We start from the raw sequence: 26,299 nt of genomic DNA on the forward strand, positions 1-26,299 counted from the left end.
ATAATTTATATTTTAATTCTTGAAATATATAATGAAATTGTAAGACATGTTCTTCATGTCATTTTCATTATTTAACCCTGGAAAGAATTATTATAAGACATGTTCTTAATAATAATAACAAATTAATTATAATAGTAATCAATTTTTTAACTATGAATAAAATCTATTTATATTATTATAATATTATGTATTAATAATATAATAAAAACTATCTAATCTAATACAGTTTAACAAAACTATCTAATCTTATATAAATAATTATAATAAAATTAAAATTCCTAATAAATAATTATTATTATTGATTTCTTATTTATTATTATTGATTTCTTACAATCATAAAAACAAAGAATTATTAATAAGAAATTTTATAATAATAATAATATTAATTAGAAGTATTAATAAGAATTTTTATAATAATAATAATATTAATTATTAATTAATTATAATAAGAATTATGAAAACATAATTAAAAATTTAAACTATATTAATTATTAATTAATTATAATAAAAATTATGAAAACATAATTAAAAATTTAAACTATATTAATTAACTTTATTTATGATAATAATAATAATAACGACTATTATTAATTATTATTTAGAATATAAATTAGTATTTTTAGTAGAATTAATCTACTAGTCTCATCACCTAACATAAAATCTATTATATAAATCCATTATAAAAAATTAAATAAAATAATAATTAAAATATATCTAATAACAAAAAAAATCCATTTAATTAATGAGCTATTATAATATTCAACTAATATAAAAATCTAAAAATAATAATAATAAACAATTTAAAAAATTTATGATAAAACTTTTATTACTGTTAATAAAAATAAAAATAAAATAAATTTATTAGCCGACCTTCAATCAAAACATTTCTTTAACTATTTATCCTACCACAAAGCTCTTCTTCTATCATCATTCAGATTGGTCCTGATGATGGATCCCTGTTGGGATTTGAAATGTTGACAAATATGGTTTCTACTATGGATACTCTGAGACTAAGCTCAAAAGAAATGAACCACAAATGGCTAAAATCCAAAAGAGAAGATTTCAAAATTTTAATTTTGAATTTTTGGCTCCAAACTTATGAAGTCGTCCCTCCCTCAAGTCAAGTCATCCCCAGTGAAGAAATACATCCATGAATAACACTATATATAGAGCATTCAACCTCCTCCACAGGGCACCATTCAATCACACACAAGACAAGAGATGTTATGGGCATCCTAGCAAAGAAGAAGAAGGACAAAGAAGGATGAATTTATCTCTAGCACTTTTCTCTCTCTTTTTGATTTCGCACGTGTGAGATTTATGGGCAGAAGGTCGAACTTTTGAGAAACAGGGCCAAAATTATGGGTAGAACATTTTGGGAAGGAAGGCTGAGTTTCTGGGCATATTCTGGGAGGCCAAAATTCAACATAGGCATATCAGAGAGGGTTGAAGTTGAAGGTTAGAAGATTGACTTGAAAAGAGGGATGTTTGATCAGGTTTTACCATAAGATTGTTGGTTAGTTTGACCTCATAGTTGACTAGCATTTTTAGGTGTATCTCTTGCTGAAATAAATAATTTCTCCAAAGAAAAGGATGTTGGGTTTTTCCCCAAGTGGGGTTTCCCAAGGTAAATCTCGTGTTCTCTTTGTACATTGTGGTCTCTATTGTCCTTATGCATTTGTGGTTAAATTTCTAAAGTGTAATTTCTTAATGATAAACTGGAAGTGCTAAAAACATATCTACATTATTAGAAGTAATTATCAATATTTCATAAATTAAAACTTATATCTATTGCACTTAAAAAATCAACATCTTTTTACATGCAAACAAGATAAACCAACTAATAATCTTTTTCTTTACTTTGTTCACATAAACATGTTTTGAGTTTTGATTGTTAAAATGTTAAAGTGAAATATTTCCCAAATTTTGGGTTTTTTTAAGAATTATGCTTAGTGTACATGGATATATACCTAATGGTACTAGTTTTATCCTTTAAGAACAAACACACTAAATTGATTTTTTTGAAAATATATTTAATATTAAATAAGTCGAGCATACACTTATAACGCATGTCCTATTCTCATTATATACCTCATAATCGTTAAAATGTTGAAGTGCAATATTTCCCAAATTTTGGGGTTTTTTAAAGAATTATGCTTAGTGTACATGGACATATACCTAATAGTACTAGTTTTATCCTTTAAGAACAAACACGCTAAATTGATTTTTTCTTCTTTATTTTGTTCACATAAACATGTTTTGACTTTTGATCGTTAAAACGTTGAAGTGAAATATTTCCCAAATTTTGGGTTTTTTTTTTGAGAATTATGCTTAGTGTACATGGACATATACCTGATAGTACTAGTTTTATCCTTTAAGAACAAAGATGCTAAATTGATTTTTTTGAAAATATATTTAATCTTAAATAAGTCGAGCATACACTTATAACGCATGTCCCATTTTCATTATATACCTCATAATTGTTGAAACATTTCCCAAATTTTGGGTTTTTTTAAGAATTATGCTTAGTGTACATGGACATATACCTAATAGTACTAGTTTTATCCTTTAATAACAAACACGCTAAATTGATTTTTTGAAAATAGATTTAATCTTAAACAAGTGGGTTGCAAGCAACAATTCCCTGCTTTGATAAGGCTATATGTGTTACTGCAGATTTTTTTTTGATGAAAGTGTTGGGAACATACTGAAACACTAGTTCCAACAGCAACACTAAATGTTATTCAGGTTACCTTATTGCAGGTTTCGCTTCGATAGCTGGTCTTCTTGCTTCAAGTAGGAATCCGGTCTAGAGATAGAAACATCTTAAAACATGCTACTGATGAACCAATAGTTCTAATTTGTGAATTTCCAACGTATTCGCTCTGAATTTGACCAAGTGCAAAAGATTGTACTAACCCCACCTGTTGGGAATCTCTTTTCCACTAGTTTAGGCACACTGCTATTCAATCTCTTTAGATCTTCAGCTCTATTACGTGCAAAAGAAGTTTCTTCCAGAATTTTTCTCGGGTATGGAAAAGACAATTCACCTTCTTTGCAAGTAGTGGAATAACCCCTGTACATTTTGTTTGATTTGTTTGAGGAAGAGACATCCCATGTGACTTCTGAGGTGCTTGGAATTTTTTTGTCACTGCCTTGCTGATACTCCTTTACGGTGTTTCCTGCTTCATTTTCACCCACAATAATGAAATTATGACCCATTAATCTCATGACAGGCTGTGTTGTAGGCTGCTCCTTTCGTGAGCTTTGTACTTCTGGGCAAGTTTTCTCCAAGACCAGAGATTTTTGCTTCTATTCTCCATTATATCCAGACTTGATATTTGAATGCATACAAGCTGTCAGAGTTGAGCTTGTATCGGTTTTGCTAACTGATGAACCAACCTTTATTCTGCGCTACTCTATAGATAGTTTACCACTCTAGTTACAAGAACACTCTGCTTAGGAGCGGTAAACCTGGTTAATAGCTTGCACCTCGTCAATAGTATACGTCTGTGATTGTGTTTCCACAAGCTGAGTTTGTGCTGAACGAGCATAAGTATTAGGCATGAACCAACTAACTATAGGTCCCAGTGACTAGCTTGACTAGCAACCAATGCCTATCCCTGACTCCTTGTCTGACATCGAAAATGTGCATGCGGGTAGGTGTATCCGATGATCAAGAAGCGGATGAACTCATTAATTACGAGAAAGAGTCAGGGCTAGCCACGAACACACTCACTAAGGAAACACATCGAATCCATACCTTTGGGCCCTGGTAATTAGTAATTCTATTAATCTATCTAAACAAATAAAAGAGCATCTAAATGTCTTGTATTCTCCTAAATAATGTTAGGTAGTGACAAATGTTTGAGAGAAATAAATGTCAGTCTTAGTCTCGGCACGAGGGTTCTCCTTAATGAGAATGGAAAGTATGATGATGCCTTCTTGAGGCTTGCATGCAAACCACCTGCCGGTTCTTCACACTAAACGTTTGTATATGAGTGTGAATCCGAAACATGAAGCAATTCTTGATTACACAGTTGGTCGTTTGGTTTGGATTGCTGTCTTGTATGGCATGGCTGTGATGCTGGTCTTGCCGCTGGTTCTCTTGCTAGCTCTTCTACTGCTGCTGGTGTAGGTAGTGATGGATAAGCACAACTTCTTAAGTTCAATATTCCACACAATAGGCCAGTTTATTTGCGGAGGGCAAGGGAACAGAGCGAGGGATCTTAAGCTGCTTCAGCCACTGATCCATAGCTACCTATGACAGAGAAGGCATATGAGTAGCGGTTCTGCTAGTTTTCGAATTACTAGCAAATTTGGCAGTTTTTATTACAAGTTTTTTGAGAAAGCGAAAGTTTTTTGAGAAAGCGGCTTCATCTGGAGATGGGTGCCATGGATTTTGTGGCCACCATCACAGGTTGTGGCTTTACCTGCAATTTTTAGTACAAGCTTTTTAAGAAGGTGCGCTTTACCTGCAATTTTTAGTACAAGCTTTTTAAGAAGGTGCGCTTTACCTGCAATTTTTAGTACAAGCTTTTTAAGAAGGCGACCTCAGAAACAATTAATTGGATGACGCATTACCTTTAATATTGAAGAGGCTTATGTTGTAGTCTTCTCAAATTCGGCAGGTATGAGAAATTCTTCTATAAGAAATTCATGGAGTACATATACAATGCCCAAGATGTGCAGTCAGTATTTCCTTTGAGCCTCGGGCATGCCCCTTATTCTTGCTTTAGCTCATCCCTTGTTGCTTATTTACGACTTCCCTTCCTGTAGTTTTGAGTGCAGGACTTGCTCCCCTTTCCAATTTTTTTAAAATATAAAATTTTATTCTCCAAAAACATATTTAAAGCAAGTTATATAAAAAAAATGATCCAAAGAATATTTAAGGCGAGTTATTACATTACGGGATCAGCCCTTGATGGCGAGGGTGTAGGCGTAATGGACAATCGTTCAAACCCAAAAACGATTTTAGCAAGTTCAGGCAGAATTTCTTCTCTGATTTCCTGTGGATTATCAATCATCTACCTCGAAAGTTATTTATTTTGTTGAAATTTCATAATTGCTTAATTTTAACCATAGTGATAGTGCTTTACAACTCCTTTGAAGCATCGCACCTCGCAAATCCCTTTTTCTTATGGCCAAGTGGGATTTACTCATGAAACGATGCGATGCGAAGTCAGTTGGCGGTCCTCTCGCACATCACAATCGTAAATCGCATAAGACCAGGGTTCATCCACTTTTGAATTGTAGTGATGCGATATTAATCGGCAATCTCCATATGACACATCGCACTTCTCAATGCCTCAAGGCTAGGGGTTCTTTCGCTAATAAACGATGCGATGCGAGCTTACTGGTGACCCTGTCGGGCATCGCAATCGCAGATTGCAATGTAGTACTAAGTCTTATCGCATGTCTGTAAAGGAAGCCGTGATTGCGATAAGCGAAATGGCAGTGACCTTTTTACTTGCGATATTGCAATGACCCTTATGTTTGTGATTTAGCGATCAACCTCCATCGTTTGATCAAGGCCCACTCGATCCAATGTTCAGCAACGATATCACACTTTGAATCTTGTGCGATGTTTAACCACCTCATGGAGCCGATAAATTTTGTAAACCCTTGGTATATAAAAGTTCGGGTTCAGTTTTTGAGACTGTGGCCAGATCTTCTACTCCGTCATTCCTCTTCCGCCGGATTTAGTTCTAATCTTTGAAAATAAAAAATTTGCCTAATAAAACTCTGTGATTGAAACACAGTCCATTTAACTCAATACACAACAAAGAAGGAATTAAAATCAACCGCACCAACTCAGTACATAGCGAAAAAGGAATTAAAAGTGATCGCACTGGATCATACATAATCTATGTTTTCAGGTCAACTAGAAATGCAATAATACACAGAGTTACTGCGGAGGGACGCAACACCTCTGGGATTTACCAATTATACGATACAAAATACACATCGATATATTTCGTCCACAACGTAATCAAATCAGTCCAAATCCTTTTTCAATCTTTCATAGCTTACATAAGTACTATTCAATCCTAACAATCAGATCCATAAAACACTGGATCGAATCTGCCTATTCTTAAACAATATCTAATCTGATTAATATTCTCCTCAAGGCTCTCAACTAAATCAAAGCTACTTGAATTAATTATAATCAGTCAATCCCTAAATTCTAGCTCAAATCCTATCTAGAAAGCTTATAAATTGACAGCTAAAGGATCCCATTCCTTTGCTTGTAACTTTTTTTGTATTTTTGGAATAAGTTCAAAGTCTTTTGCCTTCAAGCCTCATGCTCCTACATCAGACTCCTGAGGACAAAATTCTTCATGGGCTCCTGTCCATGAGCTCTTCTACAGAACTGCCCAACTTCTGTAGCATGGAATTTGTCATCCAAGTAGCTTCAGAAATTGGTTGATCTTTCCATTTGACCAAATATTGGAAATATTCCTGTACCCTTGTCTTCTTCAATAATTTCTTGCCCAAAATCTTCTCTGGCTTCAATTCCTTTGCTATAGGTAACTGTGTTACCCAATCAATCTCTTGTTCTTCTTGATCCTCTGCTGTGTCATCTGCCTATTCCTTTTCATACCTGTATAAGTCAGCAACATTAAAAATTGGAGATATTCCAATATCAGGGGGTAATTCAATTTCATATGCATTTGTAGAAAATTTTCTCAAGACTCTGCATGGTCCAATTTTCTTAAACTTCAGTTTATTATACTCCATTTTTGGAAATCTTTCCTTCCTCAGGTGTGCTAAAACTAAATCTCCAACCTCAAAATTAACTTCTCTTCTCTTCAAATCTGCTCTGCCCTTGTATTTTATGTTGTTGTCCTGTAGTTGTTGTTTTACTTGTTCATGTATTGTTTGAACTTCTATAGAAAAATCTTCTCCTTTAGCACTTCTCCTCCCAGCTTGTCCCAAATCTCTCAATTCAGACACTCCTCTTGGGTGCATTCCATAAATTATATGGAATGGAATCTGCCCTGTACTCTTGTTAGGAGAATCATTATACACATAGTCTGCCTATACCAATACTTGATCCCACTGTTTCTGCAAGACTTCTCAAAAGATTACCTAAGCTTCTATGTTAAAATTTGCAACTAGGGCCAAACTTCATGTGGGTCACCTTATTCATGGCTGATTATATTTTTCTTAGATTCCTCTCATCGAGAGGTGTAGGATTGATCTAAAGATCATCCGATTCCGATAAGTATTTATGGAGATATGAATTATTTAGATTATGGAATAATTATCAAGCCGACTAGCAACTCATGTAGGCTCAGAAGCCCAACAGACGCATCTATTCATCGTCAACATTTGTATATAAGTATAGGAGGTCTTTTCCCCATTTGGACACACATCTCAACACATCTCTCTCTCTCCTGTGCAGAAAAGAGGTTGTTCTCCTACTACGCAGAAAGGGACTCTTCTCTCACACGTGTGGAAGGAAGGACACATAATTTAGGGCTGCAATTGCAGATCGGAAGTTTGACCAGCGTTGACCATCACACTCTCTCTTAGAACTGCACAACAGGTGAAGCTGACTCTCCTTGGAAATCTGGGTGATGCTAGTGATGCTGGTGATGCTGGTGATGCTGATGTCGGTGATGCCGATGATGCTGATGTCGGTGATGCCGATGATGCTGATGCTGGTGATGCCGATGATGCTGATGCCGGTGATGTCGATGATGCTGATGCTGGTGATGCCGATGATGATGTAGGTGATGCCGATGCCGGTGATGCCGATGATGTTGATGCCAGTGATGCTGATGATGCTGATGCCGGTGATGCCGATGCTGGTGATGCTGGTGATGCCGATGATGTTGATGCCAGTGATGCCAGTGATGCCGATGATGTTGATGCTGGTGATGCCAATGATGCTGATGCTGGTGATGCCGATGATGCTGATGCCGATGATGCTGATGACGGTGATGCTGGTGATGCCAGTGATGCTGGTGATGCTGATGATGCTGATGCCAGAGATGCCGATGATGCTGATGCCGCTGATGTTGATGTCGTTGATCTAGGGTTTGCTGCTGCTGATATAAATCAGACTTTTGTACTATTTCTCTCTGCTGAATTATTGAAGATAAAAGAAGATTTGATTAAAGGGTTTCCCCATATTGGGGTTTGTCCCTGGCTAGCTGACACCTTGTGTCTCTTGTCTTGGCTTGTTTTCTGTTGATCGTTTAATGTTCTATCTGCACTTTACTTATGTACATGTGATTGCTATAATAAGAAAGATAAGTAAACGGCTCTAAGCATAGAACATACCATAATTTAACATGGTATCAGAGCTGAGGTGAAGATAAAGCCCAAGCAAGAGTAAGAGCAATCACCGAAGAGAAGATTGGCAAGGCTATCCTAAAAGAATTATGGGGTCCTCTACACTCTTCCCCATCGAAGACAAGCTCCATGAGAAGTCTGACTATCACGGATGGAAGATGTCTCTCGATCTAACCTTAGAAGATCAAGGAGTTTTGGACCATGTGAGAGGCAATATTGTTGAGCCTCTATCAAATGCACCCGCTGCTGCCAGGAACAAATGGAAAACCATTGAAGTCAAAACAAAGAAGATCATCCGGGACTCTATCGACAAGTGTTTAGTGACCTCCATTCAAGAAGGCTAGAAATTCCAGGATGTATTATATGTACCTGACCTCAAAAAGAACCTGGTGTCCATCTCGGCAATGGAAGACAAAGGCTACAAGGTGACCTTCAGCGATGGCAAGGTACGTGTATGGAAAAACAATGTTAAATATGCCTTTACTCTTGGGTTTTGAGTTGATTCATTATATCAGGTCGGTGGAAGTCTGCTAGGTGTTATGTCTTGTGACACATCTCTTTAGTCCGAACTTTGGCATCGGAGGTTATAAAGCTCTACTCGATGTAAGACAAAGGGTGACAAGGATGCCCGAATTCCCAGTAGAGAAGGAAGGTGTATGTTCGGGATGTACTGAGACTATTCTCAAAAGACTTGGATATACTTCTTGAAAAAGAAGGATGAAGTGTTCTCTTGGTTTCGACACTTCAAAGCCTTGGTCGAGAATCAAACCGAAAAGAAGATCAAGATCTTAAGGACTGATAATGGGACTGAATATGAAATCTAACGAGTTTCATGACTTTTGTAAAGAGGCTTGCATTAAGACTGAGACTACTATGTAATACACTCCTAAACAGAATGGTGTGGCGGAAAGGAAGAACCGTACGATTATGGAAGCTTTCTGTGCTATGCTTCATGATCAAAGACTTCTGAAGTTTCTATGGGCTGAAGCTGCAAACACCACCGTATATATACAAAACCGATGCCCCCTTCAAGCATTGGGTTCCTAAACTCCTGAAGAAATGTTCACCGGTAAGAAACCTGATATATCTCATTTTAGAATTTTTGGAAGCCCTGTATATTTTCATGTGCTGAAAGAGAAAAGGAATAAATTGGATGCATCTGGATAGAAAGGAATCTTCGTGGGCTATAGTGAAAATACTAAGGGCTATGAAATCTATGTAGCCGATCAAAGGAAAGTCGTGATTAGTAATGATGTCACCTTTGACGAAGATATGGCTCTCATCAAGGTGAATAATCTTCCTACAGGGAGGAGCTCTCAAGAAGCTGTCACTAGGGAACTGAAAGAAAAAGAGTATGACGAGATATTTGCACCTGTTGCCAGATATACCACCATCTACTCGATCACAGCCCTTGCGGCTTCACAAGGATGGAAACTACATTAGATGGATGTTCAGACCATGTTCTTGCATTGTTCGATCATAGAAGAGGTCTACGTGGAGCAACCCAAAGGATTTGAGATTTATGATCGAAAATGTCATGTGTGCAGGTTGAAGAAGGCCCTCTATGGGCTGAAGCAAGCACCTTGAGCATGGTATGAGATGATCGATAGCTACTTGATGATGCTGGGATTCACTAGGAGTGAAACCGATCCCAACCTTTACTTTAAGGTTGAAGATGACAAACCTCTCGTACTGGTGCTGTATGTTGATGACCTCTTTCTAATAGGTGCAGACCCTCTCATTCACAAATGTAAGAGGGAGTTCGCTTCTGAATTTGAAATGAAGGAACTAGGATTGATGCACTATTTCCTAGGACTTGAAGTTTGGCAGAAGCCAAGGGAAATTTTCCTATCTCAAGGAAAATATGTGGTGAAGATATTGGAAAGATTCGGTGTGGTGGACTGCAAGCCTGTAACTACCCCGATGGAGCTTGACTTTAAGAAGTTAAGCGGTAGCCTTGTTGGACCTATTTTACGAAATGCCACAGAGTATCGTCAACTCGTAGGAGCATTAATGTTCTTAGTGAACTTCCATCCATATATATGCTTTGCAGTCAATACGTTGAGTCAACATATGGTTGAACCTCACCACATACATTGGATTGGTGCCAAGAATCTGTTGAGATATCTTTGTGGCACAATTACTTATGGGTTAAGATACACTGCCGGAGATGTGAGACTACTTGGATACACTGATGCTGATTGGGCAGGCAATGTGGTGGATCGTAAGAGCACTTCCGAGTGCTGTTTCTCCTTGGGATTTGCTTCAATATCCTGGATGAGCAGGAAGTAGAAGTCAGTGGATTTGAGCACCGCCGAGGCAGAGAATATTGATGCTAGAATGGCCACCTATCAGGCAGTCTGGTTACGAAATCTCTTCAGTGAGCTGTTTGGATTTACATTGGATACCACTGTGATCCTATGTGATAACCAGAGTGGGATTCGTTTATCAGAGAATCCCGTATTTCATGATCGCTCCAAGCATATCGATATCAGGTACCACTATATTCGAGATATGGTGCAGCGGGGAGCTATAAGGCTCCAACATATCGGTGTAGATGAACAGGTCGCCGACATTTTGACAAATCCCCTAGGAAAGGTCAAATTCTTGACGTTCCAAAAACGACTTGATGTCATTCAGATACCCTTTTATGAGGGTCAAGTATGATGTACTGAGCCCTGGGAGCTCAAGGGGGGTGCGGGGTACTTCTTGAAGTGACATATGACCACAGGGTGACTCATCATCCCCTGTTGGTGCACTTTGTACAGGATAAAAGGTTCAACCTTCCCCTGTGATACCCCGTGGCGAATATGGAATAGGATGATTAGTTCTCCTATGGGCCAGGATGATTCGTTCTCCGTGGTGACTATGGAACATGATGATTAGTTCTCCTGTGGACCAGGATGATTCGTTCTCCATGGAAACTATGGAACATGATGATTAGTTCTCCTATGGGCCAGAATGATTCGTTCTCCGTGGCGACTATGGAACAGGATGATTAGTTATCCTGTGAGGTCTGGATGATGTGTTCTCCATGACGATTGTGTAGTAGGATGATTAGTTCTCCTATGAGGTCTGGATGATGTGTTCTCCATGACGATTGTGTAGCGGGATTATTAGTTCTCCTGTGAGGTCTGGATGATGTGTCACCCATGACGATTGTGTAGTAGGATGATTAGTTATTTTGTGAGGTCTAGATGATGTGTTCTCCATGACAATTGTGTAGCAGGATGATTAGTTCTCTTGTGAGGCCTGGATGATGTGTTCTCCATGGCGATTGTGGAACAGGATGATTCGCTCTCCTACGGGTCAGGATGATTAGTTCTCCGTGGCATCCACTAGACAGGATGATTCGCTCTCCTGTGGACAAGATGATTCGCTCTCTTGTGGGACAGGATGATTCGCTCTCCTGTGGACAGAATGATTAGTTCTCCTGTCAAGGCATCCTACCCATGTATTCTAGGACTCATGGGAAGTACCTCTCATCTGATCAATGAGCAGGGAAATGAGGATAGGGACCATAGTAGTACCGATGGACGCATCGTTGTATCTACCGTACTCCCTATGCTAGGATGACCTTCATTGATCTGGGATCAATGATACTGGTCTGGGACTAGTGGTAGGAGTTGTACCCACTATGACACTGACTTCGGGTCGGTTGAGGACTGGTCTAGGACCAGTGGTACACACTCTGAGACTGACTTTGAGTCAGTGGAGGATGGTATGATACATCCTCGATCACTTCTTCTTCTTCTTCTTCATAGTTCGAGCAGAGCAGAACAGAGCAAAGCAAAGCAAAGCATAGCAAGGTAGAGCAGAGCATAGCAAGGTAGAGCAGAGCAGGGGTCAAGCTGTATAGGGTAGTGCATTTGATGGATGAATAGTAACGACAGACAGACGAATTGCTGATGAAGTTCTCCCTAGTTTAGAGGGAGTGTTAAAATTGGCAACTAGGGCCAAACTTCATGTGGGTCACCTTATTCATGGCTAATTATATTTTTCTTGGATTCCTCTCATCGAGAGGTGTAGGATTGATCTAAAGATCATCTGATTCCAATAAGTATTTATGGAGATATGAATTTATTTAGATTATGGAATAATTATCAAGACGACCAACAACTCATGTAGGCTCAGAAGCCCAACAGACACATCTATTCATCATCAACATTTGTATATAAATACAGGAGGTCTTTTCCTCATTTGGACACACATCTCAACACATCTCTCTCTATCTCCTGCGCAGAAAAGAGGCTCTTCTCCTACTACGCAGAAAGGGACTCTTCTCTCACACGTGTGGAAGGAAGGACGTGGAATTTAGGGATGCAACTGCAGATTGGAAGTTTGACCAGCATTGACCATCAGACTCTCTCTCAGAACTGTGCAGTAGGTGAAGCTGACTCTCCTTGGAAATCTGTGTGATGACGGTGATGCCGATGATGTTGATGCCGGTGATGCCAATGATGCTGCTGCCGGTGATGTCGATGATGCTGATGCCGGTGATACCGGTGATGCCGATGATGCTGATGCCAATGATGATGTCAGTGATGCCGATGATGTTGATGTCGGTGATGCCGATGATGCTGATGCCAGTGATGCTGATGCCGGTGATGCCAGTGATGCTGATGATGCTGATGCCGATGATGCTGATGCCAGTGATGCTGATGATGCTAATGCCGGTGATGCTACTGATGCTAATGCCGATGATGATGCCATTGATGCCGATGATGTTGATGCCGATTATGCTGATGCCGGTGATGCCAATGATGCTGATGATGCTGATGCCGGTGATGCCGATGATGCTGACGCCAATGATGCCGATGATGATGATGTCGGTGATGTCGGTGATGCCGATGATGCTGATGCCGTTGATCTAGGGTTTGATGCTGTTGATATAAATTAGACTTTTGTACTATTTCTCTCTGCTGAATTATTGAAGATAAAAGAAGATTTGATCAAAGGGTTTCCCCATATTGGGGTTTGTCCCTAGCTAGCCGACACATCTTGTGTCCCTTGTCTTGGTTTGTTTTCTGTTGATCGTTTAATGTTCTATCTGCACTTTACTTATGTACATGTGATTGCTATAATAAGAAAGATAAGTAAACAGCTCTAAGCATAGAACATACCATAATTTAACATTCTATTGACAACTTCAGTCTACCCATCAGTTTGAGGATGATAAGCAAAACTGAAACTTAATTTAGTTCCAAGCTTCTTCCACAATGTCCTCCAGAAATGTGCAAAAAATCTAGTGTCCTTGTCTAAAACAATGCTCTTAGTTAACCCATGTAATCTTATAATCTCCTTAAAAAACAGATTAGCAATATGAGTAGCATCACTAGTTTTATAACATGGAATAAAATGTGCCATTTCTGAAAATCTATCAATTACTACATAAATTGAATCATTTCCTCTTTGAGTTTGTGGTAAACCCAAAACAAAGTCCATACTTACCATATCCCAAGGCCTATCTGGAATAGATAATGGAATATACAAACCTATGTTTTGACTCCTTCCCTTTGCATACTGACAGACTTTACAATTTTTCACATACCTTTCCACTTCAGACCTCATTTTTGGCCAAAAATAAAACCTGTTCAACTGTTCATAAGTCTTGTCTGCACCAAAATGCCCTCCAAGTCCTCCACTATGTTTCTCCTTGATCAAATTCTCTCTCATAGAACAACTTGGTATGCATAGTTGATTTCTTTTAAACAACAGTCCCTCTTGCAGGAAATAATCTAGCCACTTGCTTCTGTCTAACAAAACAGGATTTCTACAAGCTTCAAATGCCTCTTTAAAATCTAGATCTTTCTCATATAACTCTTTAAGAAAATCAAAACCCAACACTTGAATTTGACTTTCTTGAACAAAAATGCTTTTTCTACTTAAGGCATCTGCTACTTTGTTTGATTGACCAGTTATATGTTTTAATACAAAATTAAAACTTTGCAGGTATTCTACCCATTTTGCATGCTTCTGGTTAAGCTTTGGTTGTTGCATAATGTATTGTAATGCATGGTTATTCGAATACAGTATGAATTCCTTGGAAATCAAGTAATGTCTCCACTTCTTCAAAGACTACACCACCGCATAAAACTCCTTGTCATAAGAAGAATATTTCTTCTTTGTCTCATTCAGATTTTCACTAAAATAAGCTACAGGCCTATCCTCTTGACTCAAAACAGCTCCAATGGCTTCTCCATTGGCATCACACTTCACTTGAAAAGGTTTATTAAAATTAGGTAAAATCAAAATAGGTTTCTCAGTAATCTTTCTCTTCAACAGTTGGAAGTTCTTTTTTGCTTCAGCAGTCCATTTCAATGGTTGTCTGTCCTTATTTATTGTATCAATAATTGAAGCATTAATCTTAATAAAATTCCTTATGAATTTCCTGTAAAAACTAGCAAGACCGTGAAAACTTCTTACCTCAAAGACACTTTTTGGTGAAGGCCACTCCATAATAGCCTTGATCTTCTCTGGATCCATCTTTAACTCCTCAACAAAAACAACGAAGCCCAAATACACCAACTCCTCCTTCATGAATGAAAATTTCTTTAAATTTAACAATAATTTTTCTTGTTGTAGCCTCTGTAAGACATAATTCAGATGTCTCACATGTTCCTCCTTAGATCTGCTGTAAACTAATATATCGTCTAGATATACTATTACAAATTTACCAATAAATTCCTTTAGAACTTCATTCATAAGTCTCATAAATGTACTAGGGGCATTCGACAATCCAAAAGGCATTACCATCCACTCATACAATCCTTCATTAGTTTTAAAAGCAGTTTTCCACTCATCTCCCTCTCTAATTCTGATTTGATGATAACCACTTTTTAAATCTAACTTTGTAAAATATCTAGCTCCACTCAAACAATCCATCAAATCTTCGATTCTAGGTAAAGGAAATCTGTACCTGATTGTTATCTTATTGATTTCTCTCGAGTCAGTGCACATTCTCCAGCCTCCATCTTTCTTTGGGCTCAACACTGTTGGCACTGCGCAAGGACTCAAACTCTCTCTAACCAGTCCCTTGTCTAACAGTTCCTGAACATGTTTCTTGATCTCTTCATTCTCTGTGGGAGTCATCCTATAAGCTGCTTTATTAGGTAGATTTTCTCCTGGAATCAAATCTATGTGATGACTGATTTTTCTAATGGGTGGTAACTCATCAGGCAAATCATCTACAATGATATCACAATAACTGTCCAACATCTCTTGAATTTCAATTGGTAAATCAGAAACTTTTGTGGAAGTAATTATTGCCTTGGGTTTGCAAACCAATGTAAAACTTACCTCATCTTCCTCCATTTGCTGTAAGTACTCCTTTCCACTCAGCATAAGGATTTTTGGATCAGGTTTCTTCGATGTATCCTCTTCTTCTATTGGCAACAATGTATGATTGACACCATCTTTGCTGAATTTGTATGTGTTCTTCTTTCCATCGTGCATAGATCCTCTGTCATACTACCATGGTTTACCCAACAATAGATCACACACATCCATAGGCATCACATCGCACATAATTTTGTCTCTGTATTTTCACAACTGCAACTCTACTTCACATATCTCATTTACTACCAACTGATATCCCTTTTGAAGCCATGACACCTTATAAGGTGTTGGATGTTTCTTTGTTTTCAATTTCAACTTCTCCACTAATTTTGTGGAGACCAAATTATCTGTACTACCACTGTCTATTATCAACTCACAACACTTCCCTTGAACCTTGCACATAGTCCTGAAAAAGGTTTTCCTTTGTGTTGGTTCAATAATTTCCTTAGCTGGTTTTAACAAAATTTTGTTGACTACCGAAGATTCCCCTTTCTCTGGTACATTCTCTTCGTCTATTACCTTTGTTGCCTCCTCTTCAATTTTTGCAACAATTGCATTCCTCGGATTCATTCCTACATTTTCTGGGCACTCATAAGCTCTGTGTCCCAGCTTGTTACATTTGTAACATCTAACTTCTCTTCCTCTACCTCTACCTCCTCTTCCTCTAGAAAAACTCCCTCTGCCACTTGCATCACCTCCCGTGGGTGCATGCTGACTTGAGCTGTTGCTAGCTCCATCTCCAGGTGTTGTAGATCTTCCTCTACCACCTTGTCTTCCCCTTCCTCGGAAAGTACCTCTATTTTTGGTAGACTACTTCCTCATGAGTTTTTCTTCAGCCTTCAGTACCATCTGATAAGCCTCTTCTACTGTTTTAGGAGACAGTACACTTATCTCATCTTGAATGTCCATTCTAAGACCATTCACATATCTGGCAACCTTCTCATCTGTATCTTGGATTTGTCCTGCTCTTATACTCACTTTGTAGAATTCCTCTGTGTATTCCTTTACTGTCATAGACCTCTGTCTAAGATTCTGCATATGCCTAAATAATGTTTGCTGATAGTCACTTGGCAGAAACTTACTTTTCAGTTTTTCCACCATCCTGTTCCAATTCTTAATTGGTTGTTTGTCAAGTCTTCTTCTTTCTGCCTGCACTCCATCCCACCAAAGTGCTGCATGTCCTTTCAGTTTCGTGACAACAAACTTCACCTTTTTTCCTTCACCTGTTTCTTCATAATCGAAGAATTTCTCCATGTCATTTATCCAGTCTATCAATCCCTCAAGGCTTAAACTTCCTGTGTAGATTGAGACTTCAAGTTTAGGCTTGGTTGTGGATCTCAATACTGACCTACAAAATCTCATTTCAGGAGTTACATCTGCAGGTTCTTCATCTTCTGCAACTCCAACTTCAGGTTCACTAACATCCCTAGCATCTGCATCTCTTCCCATTTCCACTACTTCCAATCTAGCTTGCATCTGTTGCACAACTTCCAACACTTCAGCATTTGCAACTAGTCGTCCTCTTCTTCGACCACCACCTCTTCCTCCAACTCTGAAAGCCATGTTGGATTTCTTTTTCTGATCCTTGAGATCCTGTTCAATGTCAGTAGGTTGCTCTGATACCACAAATGGTGGCCAGGGTGTAGGCGTAATGGACAATCGTTCAAACCCAGAAATGATTTCAGCAAGTTCAGGCGGAATTTCTTCTCTGATTTCCTGCGGAGTATCAGTCATCTACCTCGAAAGTTATTTATTCTGCTGAAGTTTCAGAACCGCTTAATTTTAACCACAGTGACAGTGCTTTACAAGTCCTCTTAAGCATCACACCTCGCAAATCCCTTTTTCTTATGACCAAGTGGGATTTACTCATGAAACGATGTGATGCAAAGTCAGTGGGCGGTCCTCTCGCACATCGCAATCGCAAATCACATAAGACTAGGATTCATCCACTTTTGAATTGTAGCGATGCGATATTAATCGGCGATCTCCGTATCGCACATCGTACTTCGTAATGCCTCTAGGCCAGGGGTTCTTTCACTAACGAACGATGTGATGTGAGCTTACCGACGACCCTGTTGCACATCGCAATCACAGATTGCAATGTAGTACTGAGTCTTATCGCATGTCGACAAAGGAAGCCACGATTACGATAAGAGAAATGGCGATGACCTTTTTACTTGCGATATTGCGATGACCCTTAGGTTTGTGATTTAGCGATCAACCTCCACCGTTTGATCAAGGCCCACTCGATCCAATGGTCGGCAATGATATCGCATTTCGAATCTTGTGCTATGTTTAACCACCTCACGAAGCCGATAAAGTTTGTAAACCCTTGGTTTATAAAAGTTCGGGTTCAGTTTTTGAGACTGTGGCTAGATCTTCTACTCTATCATTCCTCTTCTGCTAGATTTAGTTCTAATCTTTGGAAATAAAAATTTTTCCTAATAAAACTCTGTGATTGAAACACAGTCCATTTAACTCAATACACAACAAAGAAGGAATTAAAAGAAATCGCACAAACTCAGTACACAGCGAAAAAGGAGTTAAAAGTGATCACACTGGATCATACAGAATCCAGGTTTTCAGGTCAACTGGAAATGCAATAATACAAAAAGTTACTACGGAGGGACACAACACCTTCGGGATTGACCAATTATACAATACAAAATACACAACGATATATTTCTTCCGCAACATAATCAAATCAGTCCAAATCCTTTTTCAATCATTCATAACTTACATAAGTACTATTCCATCCTAACAATCAGATCCTTAAAACACTGGATCGAATCTACCTATTCTTAAACAATATCTAATCTGATTAATATTCTCCTCAAGGCTCTCAACTAAATCAAAACTACTTGAATTAATTACAGAATCATTCAATCCCTAAATTCTAGCTCAAATCCTATCTAGAAAGCTTGTAAATTGACAGCTAAAGGATCCCACTCCTTTGCTTGTAACTTTTTTTGTATTTTTGGAATAAGTTCGAAGTCTTTTTCCTTCAAGCCTCATGCTCCTGCATCAACCCTCCCTGAATTACATTGAATTACATAGAAATCTGTCAACAGATCCTTCATATAGCCCGTCCCCGTCCCACTTATATAAACAAGAGAAACAAAGATGAGTGTAGCGGCATTTATACTGTACAACAAGCTAATACTATAATTATTAGAAAATAAAAAACGTCATAGCAGTGTACATTAATATCATCACAAAGAATGAAAATTAGAGTTAATCGAAGCTGATATAAGCATTGATATCAATATCGTGGGGTGATTTCTGAACGTCCTCCAGTGATCAAAACCAGTGCGTCTATCTGAAGCCGTCCACGAATACTGATTCCTTCCTTTAGAAAGAGTTGCCTTGACTAGCCTTACGGTATTACTGCTTGAATTTGGACGTGGAAGAGCCATCGATACACTGGCCTTCTTGTTTATGGATCGATATCGCTTGCCGAGAGCGCTACTTATGTGTGCTTGATAACTATGGGGCAAAGTATGGTAAGAGTCGGTTTGAAATCAATAACAGAGTAGATCAATTACAAATCTCTGAAAGTTTGGAAGGGAGGCGGTTACCCTTGGCCCAAATCCGGACCGTTCTATTGAAAATCTAATTTCGTACGGTGTAGATCTTGCCAATTGTTCATATCGTAATAACCGTAGCTCAGTGGGATAAGTGCATGTCAGTTGCAGGACCCTTCACTACATGGATTAACATGAGAATATCATCTAGCCCCTTCTTTCTCCCAGCCCTTTGGCCCGGTATCCCAACCTCTTTTTCTTTTTTCTTTGCTTTCATGTTTTGATATTTTACTCATATTCCCAGCTACCGCAGATCAATATGTCCGCCAGGCTGACTTAGCATAATACAGTTACGGGTCAACATATTTATCAAATTTCAATTAACCATATATTTAGCACAAATATTTAAATTCATAACAGGAATAACCTTACACCAATGACTTCTATATCTAACCGATTTCTGATTATATCCCTCAGTTTGAGGAAAAACCTTTCTGCATAATTTGATACATAACTAGATAATTTAGTGATTCATAAATGAAAATTGACTGCAAAAATTGACTGTGCAGTGTGCAGGAAACGATGACAAAGAGTGAATGCAGAATGAAGAAACAATCACAAAGAGTGAATTCGAATTGATTGTGCAGGAAATGATAGCAAAGAATGCAAAGTTGTTTCTTACTTGTTGCTCCATTGTTCTTCCCTTTGTTCTTAATCGACCACCCATAAATGTGAAGTAATTGTTGTTTCTGTATTTCCTACTCCATAGCCTTGACAATTGTTTCTATATTTCCTACTCCATAGCCTTGACCTCAAGTTTCACAAGCAACTGAAGGACTTCTTGTAATCTTCATACAAGACAAGACACCATAGACTAGTTCATCTTCGTTATGATGCAGAAGACTCAAGGACTCTGGCTTATGGAAAACTCTCCCATGCAATCTGGTGAAAGGGACAACTGTTACATTGTATGATATGGCACCTAGATTGAAGCGGTGGCACGCGCACTAGACAGAAGCCTTCGCAGACGGACATGCAGACAACGGTGGCAGACGGACATGCAGACAACAGTGGCAGACGGACACGTTCCAGAGTATCCGATCTTCAGGGATTAGGCCAAGTCTCTTACCTTGCCGTGAAGCTTAGGAGCTTACGTTCGGTAATTTAATTCAATTGTTATAACATTTGATGTTTTAAACTAATGCTAGCATTAGTTTACTCTGCTAAGCAAAATATTTTCCAAATGTGAAGGGAAAAACTGAATATAACTTATGTTTTTAGCCTCCCGCCTCGGGAAGAGGCTAAATAAGACGATCAAACTCATTGGTCTTAAAAAGTTTGGTTATTCATAATAGTAACTTGTCATTTGTCATAGTAAGCAGGACTAATAAATGTTAAAGTCCATCTTTTCGATTACTATAGTCCCATGCCATTGCCAGATGGCAGGGACTAATAAGTCGAGCATACACTTATAACGCATGTCCCATTCTCATTATATACCTCATAAATTAATTCCACATTATATGGGTGCAAAAGGAAATTTATGATTGATTTATTGTAGCATGACTAAGGAATATATGAAACTGAAAACAATAAAATAGTTCTACAATAGGTATTGTTTACTATACACTTAGGTCAAAATGATCAACTTTCAAATGATAGCCAATCCTCTGGATAAATATAAGAAACCAATGGCGTAATGGTTTTATTCATAGTCAATATTAATTAGTGAGAGTCTTGAAAATAGTAAATTGGCAACAATAATTTTTTATTATTATTAAAATCAACAATATTCAGCCAATATTTATGCCACCTTCGTGTTGAACAAAACAATTAGTATTATCTCAAAATAATTATTACAATGATTACACAAATTAATTTGGAATAATTTGATTAATCATAGATGATTTCATATATGAGAAAGACATAAAATGTAAATTTATTAATTACAAACCAACATGTCGGGTAGGTATTCTCATCTTATGTTGAGCAACTCAACCTAACCTCACCTCATCTCAAATAAATATGTCAAGATAAAATGTGAATCGATGATATGAATTCATATGGATTATGAGATATTTAATAGATGAACTACAACAAAATAAATTTTAAAAAATAATTTGCAAAACCGAAGTACTCAAACCATGGAGAGAATATATTCAAATTTTTATTAGCTAGAAAGACACAAACTAGTGGGCCAACCAATGAGGAGGTAAATTTTTTGCCAAAACATGGCTTTGCAAGGCCTTAGAAGTAAATACTTTGTTATAATAAGGCATTAGTCCTCAAGGGATAAATTCTTTTCTCCAAACTTGGAAAGACATTCTTTATTGGTCAACTGGGTGGAGCATTGCATTGACAATGTATCTAGATTGACATGAAAATGTACTTGCACAAATGAGGAACATCATTAGTGACAACTGCATATAATATCCTAATAATGAATTAAGAGTAAACCTATAAAATAACGCCTTCACTAGTATGTTTGCAAGACTCCAATAAATAAATGTTTTATTACTCATACAAGTTAACACACAATGACATTGGAGGCAAGCATTGTATCAAAATTTCATGAATTGAGGTTTCTTTTGCAAATTTATAAATTTCACCACTTTAGAAATTCCATGGATCTAATGCTTATTAATTATCGTCCTTATGGTTGAGCTAAAATAAAATTATTGTAGAAAACAATGAACAACATTTCACTTCACATTAACCCCATATAGACTAGGCAATTCATTAGGGAAGATATCAAATATTTACCAGCAAGTTTTAACCCTTTAGTGGTAATATTTTCATGCATATACCAAACCTGGGATCAATATAATAATGCACATTTAAACAACAAATATCTTATATTATATTAAATATAAATATTAAATTCCTTAAAAATTTCAGCCTTAGTTTATGTCAAATCAACAAGACATATAAATGTTTGAAATCAACACCATGAAGACAATAATCGCTGAGAATAAAACCTAAGAAGAGATGAAGTTTCAAAGAAAACTTTCAAATTATCACAAATTGGCACAACCATCCAAACTTTCCAAAATCCAAGCTAGGGAAAACCAAGAAAAACCAAGTAGCACAATCAAAGATACTCCAACAATCTAGAATCACCACTACTAAGCCGTCCTTGAACTTATGCATGGTGTCTCCTCCTCTCTTCCTCATCAAGTACAACATAGGGTTTATCACCAATCCCTAACTCCAATGGCACCTCAGGGATCAAAATTTCACCTTATACTTTAATAATTCTCCAATGAAACCTTCTACTTTAAGACAAAGATAGATAAAATACAAAGAAGATTCAACAAGAGAGAGAAAGAGTGACTAGTTCTCCACTTACATATCTAACCCAAGTGTAAATAAAATAAGAACAAATGCATGATTGATGATGATAACGAGTCTCTCCTTCCTCTATTTATATTATAGGTAAGAGAGGTCCCAATGACAAGTGGACCTACTCCACTACAAGAAATGTACAAGTCATAAATAAATCCACACATGTCAAGTGCTCTACTCTAAGTGACACTTGTCAAGCTACAAGATGACAACAATTAATAAGCAAGGGTCCACTGCATGAACACTACTCGCCAAGGTCCAACACTTCACCTTCAAGGCTCCAAAGCATCTCCAAGATCATGTTCCTACTCAAGTACCACCACACCTACATGTACACTCTTCTCACCAGAAGCATCCTCAACTTAAGCGTAAGACTCCATGAAAACCACCAAGGAACCCCATGTTGTTTATGGCTCAATGCCCTCCTTTGAAATCTCAAATGATCCTTCAATGCAAGTTTAATGTCCCAAATGAGAAAAAATTGGAACAAGCTCTTCACATAAAATTATCATGCATTTAACAGAAGATTTCCATGTGAAACCCAAACAGATAAAAACAATGAACCCATAATTGCATGCAAAATATCATTAAAGGATCACAACATGAAGAACAATGAGAGATGCAACAACAAAATCCAACTTTATTGTATAGAAATAGATGCCAATACAGTAGCTAGGAATGGCCTTCCAAGATATGTAATAATGCTAATGCTGGCCTCCAAACTGAAACAAGAAATCAATCACTACACATGTGGATTCTGAATGGACCCACTAAGGGGAGATGGGTGCTCATCCATTCTCTCTAAATCACCCAAGGGTTTCCGTCCTGGGGCTACCGCTGGAGTAGAGAACCTGGTTCTCAACCTCTCATACAAGAAAAAATATCAAATCCAAGATGTCTCTAAATGACCTTCTCCTCTTCTTTTATAGATCTCCAAGCCTCTACAAGCATTTTATTTTATTATTTTATTATTATTCACATCTTATTTTATTATTTTATTATTATTCTAGAAGCTCTTGCATTGACTTTATCAAGTGACCTTTTAATTTTATTTTATTTCACTTACGTCACTTTTGGCCCTTTTTCTCCAATTAATTATTTTCCCTTCATTAAATGACCAATTAAAGTCATTTTTAACTTAGGAAAATGGAAAATCATCCACCATACTCTCTTCGACCATTAGAATTATCTTCTCAGCATCCCATCTTGTAGATCTTCTTGTTCCGGTTCCAACGAGCTATTACACTGAGGTGTTCCATCAATTAATCTCCCCGAAATGCCACCTCGAGCATAATTAATTAAGTCATGCCCAATAATAACGCTAATTTTTGAAAGTTGTCGGAATGTGACAGAATGAAAGACAAACTGTGCAGATGATGGAATATGCCAAGCAAATGCAATAAAATCCCATAAAAACTCCTCAAAACTCCATCTGGACCCCTGATGACATAAACCTCCTCCACTGACCTGTTCATCCCCTGCCATGAAAATCCTCCCTGGCTATACTATGAAGAAGAATAAAAATGGGGACATGATAGTCCTCCCACCCCAAGATTGCTTGTCCTCGAGCTCCAAATCTGTGGACCAATTTGGTGGCCCAATGTAACTAAGACCCAATGCTTGAATCCCATATGAACCATTGGGTGATTCCTTACTCCTATGTCAACCCACCATGAATAGACCCCTATGCCTGGATCCCAGACTAATCTCTGACTGAACCTGTCATCAACAAATCCTCCTGGATCCCAATGCCACCAAGAAGGAACATCAATGCTCCATGGCTCCTGCTATTCTATAACTCTGGCTGTGAATGTTTCCCCACATACTACGTACCAACTCATCACCTCTCTCTAGTCCAACCCCTGACTCAATCCATCGCTAATCAATCTCTCATGATGCTGAGAAGGAATGTTGAAGAGTTGTCGACCTGTATCCCACTGCCAACTGGAGCATGTAGTCTCTGACGTATTTGGGGGTCCCCACTCTACTATGCCACTGACTAAGGATATGACACCATCAATAGGATACCAATTGGTGATATCCCACCAATCTAATGTATGGATACCTATGCAAGGAATATGTTTGTTATATTGACACTGGCCCGCACCCATCTCTTGATGCTCTACCCAGTCAATCAAAACATGTCCCATAAATCTTGCGTTTCTCCCTCTAATGGGAAAAAGTGAGAAAATTTTGTTGCAAGCCCTGTCTATGTACTCCTGGAGAGGGATGTTTCCTAAAAATGTTGCAGCTTGGCTTGTTGCCACTACATCTGTTTGCACCTCATCAATGGGTAGACCCAAATATGGATGAACTGCCATCTCCCTCGCCTGATAGGAAACTCTACGCTCCTCCTGCCAAACTATCCTATCATACTCCAACATCTCCCGAGGACAAGTGTCAGCGAATACTGTCACCCTGCCAGCTGTCTGTGAATTTGTCTACTCCTCATCAATGGTTGACCCCAAGGGTGGTTGCTCATACTCCACCACCACGGGTTCAATATGAACCTCCAACTAGCCCTCCCTAGAAGTCTCACCATGCATATTGTGCACATCCTCTGTAATGCCCCACTTAAATCTTATCCTACAAATTTTGTTAATATTTACATTATCTGAAAATATTGAGAAATATTGGTCTAATATAAATTTATGATTTCCATTATTCAAATTCCCCACTTACCTTCTCAAATTGAATATTATGTAGGATATGGTCTCCTTCCATTATTTCATAATATATGTATTCATTTCACATTCCCCAATGTACACTCACATTTACTTGGGAGAAGACATAGTCCTCTCCATCTTATCATCAATATATATTTATTCATTTCACATTCCCCAATGTACCCTCACATTTACTAAGGAGAAGACATGGTCCTCTCCATGTAAGTACATTTCACATTCCCCAATGTACCCTCACATTTACTTGGGATGCCCAATAATAGCGCTAATTTTTGAAAGTTGTCGGAATGTGACAGAATGAAAGACAAACTGTGCAGATGATGGAATATGCCAAGCAAATGCAATAAAATCCCATAAAAACTCCTCAAAACTCCATCCGGACCCCTGATGACATAAACCTCCTCCACTGACCTGTTCATCCCCTACTGTGAAAATCCTCCCTGGCTATACTATGAAGAAGAATAAAAATGGGGACATGATAGTCCCCCCACCCCAAGATTGCTTGTCCTCGAGCTCCAAATCTGTGGACCAATTTGGTGGCCCAATGTAACTAAGACCCAATGCTTGAATCCCATATGAACCATTGGGTGATTCCTTACTCCTATGTCAACCCACCATGAATAGACCCCTATGCCTAGATCCCAGACTAATCTCTGACTGAACCTGTCATCAACAAATCCTCCTGGATCCCAATGCCACCAAGAAGGAACATCAATGCTCCATGGCTCCTGCTATTCTATAACTCTGGCTGTGAATGTTTCCCCACATACTACGTACCAACTCATCACCTCTCTCTAGTCCAACCCCTGACTCAATCCATCGCTAATCAATCTCTCATGATGCTGAGAAGGAATGTTGAAGAGTTGTCGACCTGTATCCCACTGCCAACTGGAGCATGTAGTCTCTGACGTATTTGGGGGTCCCCACTCTACTGTGCCACTGACTAAGGATATGACACCATCAATAGGATACCAATTGGTGATATCCCACCAATCTAATGTATGGATACCTATGCAAGGAATATGTTTGTTATATTGACACTGGCCCGCACCCAACTCTTGATGCTCTACCCAGTCAATCAAAACATGTCCCATAAATCTTGCG

The sequence above is a fragment of the Pinus tabuliformis genome, chromosome X (genome assembly GCF_031772625.1).
Source record: "Pinus tabuliformis cultivar Carrire ecotype Pingquan chromosome X, CPIR1, whole genome shotgun sequence".
NCBI classification, from domain to species: domain Eukaryota; kingdom Viridiplantae; phylum Streptophyta; class Pinopsida; order Pinales; family Pinaceae; genus Pinus; species Pinus tabuliformis.